General features: G+C 49.4%; 1 pseudogene; it reads right to left on the bottom strand.

Annotated features, from left to right (window-relative positions):
- Nucleotides 1-4,413: 4,413 nt before the first annotated feature.
- LOC120557094 lies at nt 4,414-5,479 on the bottom strand (annotated as a pseudogene).
- Nucleotides 5,480-8,188: the final 2,709 nt, after the last annotated feature.

Below are 8,188 nucleotides of genomic sequence, written 5' to 3'. Positions count from 1 at the left end.
ATTCATAGCTCCAATAACCTTCTCACTAACAAAACACAAATGACTAATATTGACTGGTACAGCTTTATCTTACATCAACTATGTCTTTTTCAGAGAGCCATGAATTGAATTTCTGAGGCCATCCTAACCATTTCACAAGTACAAGCTTTTAACGGCCCCTGTTTTCTTCGGGGCCAGCACTTTCTCAATTTTAAACACTTTGTTTTTGTCTCACAATTACAGACTGTAACTCGGCTTCAGAAAAGGTACCTGTCACCGGCTCCCCACTATTGTCTTTCAGTATATAAACAGGAGGAGTTCTACCTATAATGTTTTGATATTGTAAAAAACACTCTTTAAACGTCTGTTCGTGAACCTTTAATTAAAAACGCCTCTGTGCTTTGATATCCTAACGGGTGTCCCCCATCTGAAATTTAAACAGCACTGTTCCATGTGGTTTCAGTTTGTACAGAGTGTTAAAGACAGTTTTCTCATTGTCTTTACATAACGGAGGACGCAGCCATTTTATTGACCTATGGTATGCAGAGTTGTAAGCAGCAACCATATCTTGTACAATTACTCAATATAGCGGCGTGAAGTTAACAGCCGCTAAATATCTCCACATTCTGGTTTTGAAAGTCCTATTGAAACGGCTCAACAACACTTGCTTTTGTTTCGTTCGATGTGGAAAAATGGTGAATTTTATATTGTGTCATCAATTTTTGAAAAACCTTATTATAAAATTCTTTTCCAGAGTCTGTTTGAAGCTTCTGGGGTATGCGTCCTTGTTCCAATATTTCTTAAAGGCACTTGTCACGCTTAGGCCCCGATTTGTTTTGTAAGACATATTACCCAGGCATATTTAGAAAAACACATCAATACATGTCAATAAATACTGCACATTATCGTTTTCCGTTGAATATTCAGACATATCGACCAAATCAGCCTGAAATTGCTTATCGATACCATTAACAATCACTCTGTTTCTTGGGAAGTGTTTCAATGCAGGGGCGCAGTGTATATGCATCCTGCCTCAGCAGAAACTTTTAACCGTGGGGATAGTTGGAGACAAGCCGGTACATTCTTTGACGGAATCACGGAGCTCTGTACACCTCCTAACCCTCCTGGGTTGGACGGATCATAATATTTTGTGCATAACCTTCTCCATGATTCATTTAAAAACACAAGTGAACACATTAGAGTTATGTCATTCTTTTTATTTTTACAAAACACACTCACACAGTCCTACATATGACAGTTATGAAGACAGTGAAACCTATTCTATCATAGATAGCATATTGGCTAATAACGGATACATTGCTTTTACTGATTATGAATATATGCAGTTTTTGAAATCCTGTAAGACATCGGTATACTGTTTTCTTGCACATACAAACTCACGGTGTCTACAAGCATTGTATACATAGTAAGCAGGTGATAAACTTTCAGCATCTTAAAATTACGTGTAATGTTGGCTATGACATCACAAAATGTTTCCACTATGCTCTCACGTGTCATTAACATTGATAATAACATCTGCAACAGATCCTCCCAAGGAGGGGTGCTATGTTGTCTTCTTACAATCACCATCAGTTTTTCTAACCTACTCACAACTGTAATGATCTACATCGACACTCTTACATTGGTATTTTTCAACATCGTTCACATTATTAGCAATGGCTTGATCTAAAATACCAGATAAATGCGATACGTGGTATCGCCACTGATATGGTTATACATTACACATAAACAATTCCCCCCATATTTTCACCCTGTTAGTTTTTTCTAGCATATAAATCTCTCCAATAGTCACCAATCTCTCTAATTTCGGCTATTTTGACAAGATCATTCCCTATCATAGAGTCATACATAGCACTGATTTTAGTCGTAACATCTTCAGACGTTTTCAACTCTCGTACAAAACTGTTTCGATACTCCCTGATTCTACCCTCATCAGCCGTGAGATGTTTCAAGGACAGAAAACGTTGTACCCACACCAATGAATTTATCAGTCAGTAGTCTTTTCATAAGCTGTTCAAAGTGGACAGTGTAGAAGTGTTCTGGTAGCCCCTGTAAACAGGCATGCTGTTTCTGGCTTGGATGATTGATCTGACACCCGCCAACAAAGCTCTTCCAAATACTTGTAAAGAACTATGTTAAGAAGATGTAGAGAAGCTGTTTTAACGCTATCTATAAACAAAGATGACACCACACCATCAGTCTGATCAGGCCTCTGTGTCCGAACAATCAGCAACACCTCCCTGTTGTAATACAGCAGTTGTTGAGGGTATAGCTTGATATGCACATGTCTGAGGGGAAGTGCCCCAAACAATAGAGATGGTGGCAGAGGAGGTGTAGGTGGGGGCGGCAGGAAGTGTTCAGCGATAGAGGTGGCGATGATGACGATGATGAAAGGTTGAGGAGATCCGGATGTCGTTAGGGGTGCAAATAGACCAGGGGTGTTAGGAGGAGTACCTGAGGGGGTTGAATGAAACCACTCCAGATCCTCTGGGAAGAAAAAAAATAACACATTACAATCACAGTAGCATGAAAAAAGAAAGAAAAAAAAGCATTTTAACTATTTTGGCAAATAATTAGCATATACAAATTAGACCCACCGTTTTGCTAGTCTTTGTGTCTGATGATTTTAGGTTTGTATAGGTTCCGTGGCATGGGCGAGAGACTGTTGGTCAGTGTCCCCAAATATCAATCTTTTCTTATGTTCTCATAAGAACTCCTTATTTTGTCTCTTCTGATGACATAGTCGATGGTGTCAAACTGTTTCTTCAAAATCTCCCAGTCACACCATTGTATAAAGAACACATTTTAAACCATTTGTTGTATTCCTCGTTAGATACAGGATACGGTTTTAACTTCCATTCTTCATGACCGCGGGTAGCAACTAACTTCTCCCCTTTCACTGCATACGCGAAGGAAAATAAAATCCTCTGCAGGCCTAGTGAAACGGTCTGCGTTCCACACCGATAGATACTAGAGCCACTCCACTCGTCCCATTGAGACACATACACCAGCTCAGGCAAGCCAGGATTATCAAGGTCCAGAGAGACAACATCACGAAAAAGGCCCCAGTCTTTCACAGAAATTGTACAGGCTGTTTTGGCCTTTGCTAGATAGTTCTACAGCAACACTAGTGTAAACAGCTAATGTTACTATCCTGCACTGTATTGAATTGAATAACGGTATCCATTGACACCGACATATTCCAGATCAGATGTACATGGCTCAGTCATGCTTGTAGGAAAGATCTCCGAACGGAATCGCTTCTTTCGAGGGGCCTGACTCAAACTGCATGTTGTTCCAGTATCAGTCTCACCGCATCCCCATAGCTCTTTTTGGCGGGTTAGGGCGCATACCAAATGTAGTGGCTCCTGTTCTAGATGTCTCACCTTCTTCAACAAAAGATGATCCAGATTGTTGTCCAAATGCGGGAGAAAGCCATGGCTGAAAAACGATTCCTCTTTGCTTTTCCCAAAAAAAAGAATTAAAAAAGTGAAAACTCCAGAGTACTTTGAGGAAGTCTGAGAAAACGAGGCAGCAAGCGAGCTAGCAGAACAGCTAAAAATGGTGGATAAAAAAGTGAGCAGACAGCCTTGAAACAAGGGGTTTTAAACACCACAAACCCCACCCTGTAGGGCGTTTTTAAAATCAAACCAATAGCAAACCCATTCTTAACAGCTAACCATTGGTCTATCAGACGTATTAACACCTTTTTTTTTACAAAATGTAAATGATGCCTCACCCCCACGTAAACCATGACGAACCGCGACACCGGACGTCATCACATCCGCTAGATGCGCGCGCGCCGACGATTAGATGCACTAATATATTCGGCCACTAGATGGCGACGTGAATCTACGCCGCACGCATACACGCGCCATATCATCAGTTGGCATGGCAGGTTTGCGTGTGCGTGTGAGATGACGTCACATACGCACGCGAAAACCGCCATCTTTATACTACTAATATAGCTTTACAGTAATTTCCTTCAAGAAACTCCCATAAAGATGTTTCTGTTTCAGAATCATGTTCAAGGTGCTCTAAACAGCTTCTTGCGGCGTGTAAAGCTAGTTTCCATATCTGAAATAGCTTGTCAGTCATTTCCTACCAGAAGCGCTTATCAAGATGTTTTTATGTCAGAATCATGTGCAAGGTGCTCTTAACCCTTGTATTGTCCTTCGTGTCACGGGAACTTGTTTAGTTTATTCACGTTTTGTATTAGCCTCGCGGCCTCGTCCTTCGGGTCCCGGGGACCCTGGCTTATTGTGATTCTATGCATTTGCTACTGGCCTCGCGGCCTCTGTCCTTCGGGTCCCCGGGACCCTCGCTTATTCTATGTTATTCCATGTCACACGCTCGCCTCGTCCTTCGGGTCCCCGGGACCCTGGCCTACTATTTGAAAGTCACCGACGAAGCTCAAACCGGCCGGCGACTCAAAGAGCGTATTGCCTCACGCAGTCCGCGAGTAGGACCGTGTAGCTCCTGCAGATGTATCTCTGGCAGCCACCGCACACGGTGTGTGTCCTGGCGGTCCTTTTCTTTGCACAGAGCTGACACCTCTTTCGGCTTTTGGCACTCCGGTTCCGCTTCCTCGTCGTCGTCCTCCTCATCGTCTTCTTCCTCCCCGTCGTCGTCCTCGCTGGTCTTGTCGGGCTCGGCGTGACACCAGTGCCTGACCTGAGCGCGCCTGACCCGCCGCCACGGCTTGGACAAGCGCCGCAGACGGCTTGCGGCGGTGGAGATGCGAGCGCGTCTCGATGAGCGGGAGGGGACGCCCTGCCCAGCTGCTCGAGAAAAGCCCTGCGCCTGTTGAGCTTGCCGCGCAGCCACTCGGGCCTGAGCTCGCCAGAGCACAACGGCGTTGTAGGCGGACACGTCGAGAATGTTGTGGAACACGGCGAGGGCCAGCGCGCCGCGTTCCGCGCGGTATGCGCTGTAACGCGTTGACCAGCGTTGTCCAGGTTGTCCACGCCGCCCCTGGTGCTGTTGTAGTGCAGGATGATGTCGGGCTTGGCGGCCCTGGAGGCGCTGACCGCGCGCCCGCGTGTGCAGCGTGCTCAGCAGCAACACGTTCCTGTTTTTCTTGGGCACGTAGGACACCAGCGTGACGGTGGGGCGTGAAGGCAAACTTGGACGAAGACCGCTACGTTCCTTGGTGCCGAAGCAAGCGGCGCTCCGGCTTCGCTTTTGCGCATCGTGGCCTACCACGGTGAGGCGCCTCGTGGAGGGCGGGCCGCCTCGTAGGAGGTGAAAAAGTTGTCACATGTGACGTTGTGCGGGGTCCCGCAGGCCCGCGGTCAGGTCCATCACCACGCGGCGCCCTGATTCCTCGGGCTCGGCCGCTCACAGACTTGCCCGTGTAGACCTGCATGTTCCACGCGTAGCTGGAGCCGGCGTCGCAGGCCACCCACGACTTGAGTCCGTACCTGGCGGGCTTGCTGGGCATGTACTGGCGGAAGGAGCATCGACCTTGGTGTCGATGTCGGTGTCGTCAAAAACGGAGAATGAGAAGGAGGAAGGGAAAGGACTCGGCGGGAGAGGAACCAGAGTGCAAAGACGAAATGAGAAGCAGAAAGAGATAAAAATAAACAAGGATACCAAAAAGAACAATAAAAAATTTAAAAACATCCGTGTGCGCATACGCACACACACACACACACACACACATAAGCTTTGTAAACTACGGGGGTAGCACGCCACAGGGTCGAGAGTCGGGCAACTCCCGTCCGTTTGGAGGGCTTTTGAGCAGCAGCGCCGGCTGGATAAACAGCAGCAGCAGCAGCAGCAGCAGCAGCAGCAGCAGCGGCCGGAGAAACCAAACTCTGGTCAGGTGGCCACACGCACACATTATGTAGCAGTACAGCGTCCGTGGGAGGGCTGCGCTGCAAGCTATCCGACCACTCTATCCGACCACTCTGTGAAAGACAACCGCCGCTGCTGCTGCTGCTGCTGCTGCTGCTGCTGCTTATGCAGCCGGGCGCTTCCGATTGAGCCCCCGCCACGATGGCTAGCGAAGTTCCCAGACCCGGACGACGACACTCACCTCGAAGGGAACCAGCTGCTTCGTCCACAGTCACGCCGGGGCCCGTGGTTGTAGAGGCGAGGCAGACGCCGCGACTCCAGGCGTCCCACACGCCCGTATGGCGGCCAGTTTGTCCGAGGCTCGTCTGGCGCTCTCGTCTCGCGGTCGTCGAATCGCAGCAGTCGCGAGGCCGGTGCGGAATCGCTTCAGCGCCATTGTGGCGCGGAAAATGGCCCCGCTCGCCTCTCCTCGTGGCACAGGCTCTCCAGGGCCTCGTTTCGGGACCTGTACACGCCGGGCGAGCAGCAGCCCGAGTAGCCGCGCAGTCTCGCCGGCGTCCGTCATTTTCCAGTCGTTGCCGCATTTCCTGGGGCCCTCGAGGTTCGTGGCGGTCACCGCGATCTCTAGTATGCGCCGCGTGACCAACAGGTCGAACGTGGAGAGTATGTCTCGGACGCGTGTGGTCGCGTACTCGGTGGGTCCGGGGCTCTCTGGAGCCTGTTGTTGCTCCTCGTCGTCGCCGTCTTGGTCATGTTGTTGTCGTTCATCGTCCAGTTGTTGGTCCTCTTCCTCCTCTTCGTATTCGGCGGCGTGGCGGCGAGGTCGAGGGCGTCGGGGATGATACGTCGTCGAGGACCATTCTATTTCACCGTTTTTGGACACGAACCTTTCGCTCTCCTCCTCGTCCTGCTCATCCTGCTCCTCGTCCTGCTCCTCCTCGTCTTGGCCCTCTTTGTCTTTGTCTTGTTGTTGTTGTTGTTGTTGTTGTTGTTGTTCTTCTTCTTCTTCTTCTTCTTCTTCTTCTTCTTCTTCTTCTTGTTCTTCTTCTTCTTCCCTTTGCCGTACACCCTCTTGGGCTGCTGCTGCCATGTCTTCTCCTCGTTCTTGTCCTCGTTCGTCTCGGTTGTCAGTGGCGTCGTAGTCCTCTTCTCCCGCGTCGTGGCCGGCGGCATCGCGGCAGTCCTTTTCTCCGTGGCAGTCTTTTTCTCCGTCCGCGGCGTCGTGTTTGTCTCTGTCGTCTTCTGACGCACACCCGCCGGATGACCATTCGTCTTCCTCGGCAGAGTCGCTGTGGTCATCATCATCATCTTCTTCTTCTTCTTCTTCTTCTTCTTCTTCTTCTTCCTCTTCTTCCTCTTCTTCCTCTTCTTCCTCTTTTGTGTTTCTTCTTCCATCTCTTCCACTTGGGGACATTCGCGCGGCGTGCGCCGCGTCTTAATGCGTGTTACACGCGTTACGCGTGGCCGCGTGCTGCACGTGCGTGCCTCGCGCGATCACGCAAACCGCGACGCGTGGAGCGTGCCGCGCTTGCCTCTTGTTCCGCGTGTTTGAGAAAATTATGCAGCTCCAAATTTAGAGTCACACAACGGGCCATGCCGGCGTCACAACCGGCCGCTGAACCGAGTACAAAGAGTACAAAGGTCCAAAAGAAGAAGAAGAAGCAAAGATGACAAAAACAAGAAGACGAATGTGAACAGTGTGTATAATAAAAGTGTTTAGTAGGACGAGGATGAGGTTTGTCTCTTTCCCCCTTTTCTCCCTTTTACCATTTCTGTGTTACTACTACGGCGAGCCGGGAGTCCCCTGAATACCACGGAATAAGGTACTTCTGGGTCAGAAAGACCGAAGGCCAGAGCCGCGGTAGCAGAGAAATACCACGGAATAACGTGTGGGTCAGAAAGACCCGAAGGCCAGAGCCGCGTAGCAGAGAAATACCACGGAATAACCGTGTAGGTCAGAAAGACCGAAGGCCAGAGCCGGTAGCAGAGAGAAATACCACGGAATAACGTTGGGTCAGAAAGACCCGAAGGCCAGAGCCGTGGTAGCAGAGAAATACCACGGAATAACGTAGGGTCAGAAAGAACCGGCCGCGCCGGCCGTAGCAGAGAAATACCACGGAATAACGTGTGGGTCAGAAAGACCCGAAGGCCAGAGCCGCGGTAGCAGAGAAATACCACGGAATAACGTAGGGTCAGAAAGACCCGAGCGCCAGACGGTAGCAGAGAAATACCACGGAATAACGTGTGGGTCAGAAAGACCGAAGGCCAGAGCCGCGGTAGCAGAGAAATACCACGGAATAACGTGTGGGTCAGAAAGACCGAAGGCCGGAGCCGGTAGCAGAGAAATACCACGAATAACGTGTGTGGGTCAGAGAACGCCGAAGGCCAG

The sequence above is a fragment of the Perca fluviatilis genome, chromosome 4 (assembly GCF_010015445.1).
Source record: "Perca fluviatilis chromosome 4, GENO_Pfluv_1.0, whole genome shotgun sequence".
Classification (NCBI taxonomy): domain Eukaryota; kingdom Metazoa; phylum Chordata; class Actinopteri; order Perciformes; family Percidae; genus Perca; species Perca fluviatilis.
The sequence above is the reverse complement of the archived record's forward strand: the minus strand, read 5'-3'. Positions and strand labels throughout refer to the sequence as shown.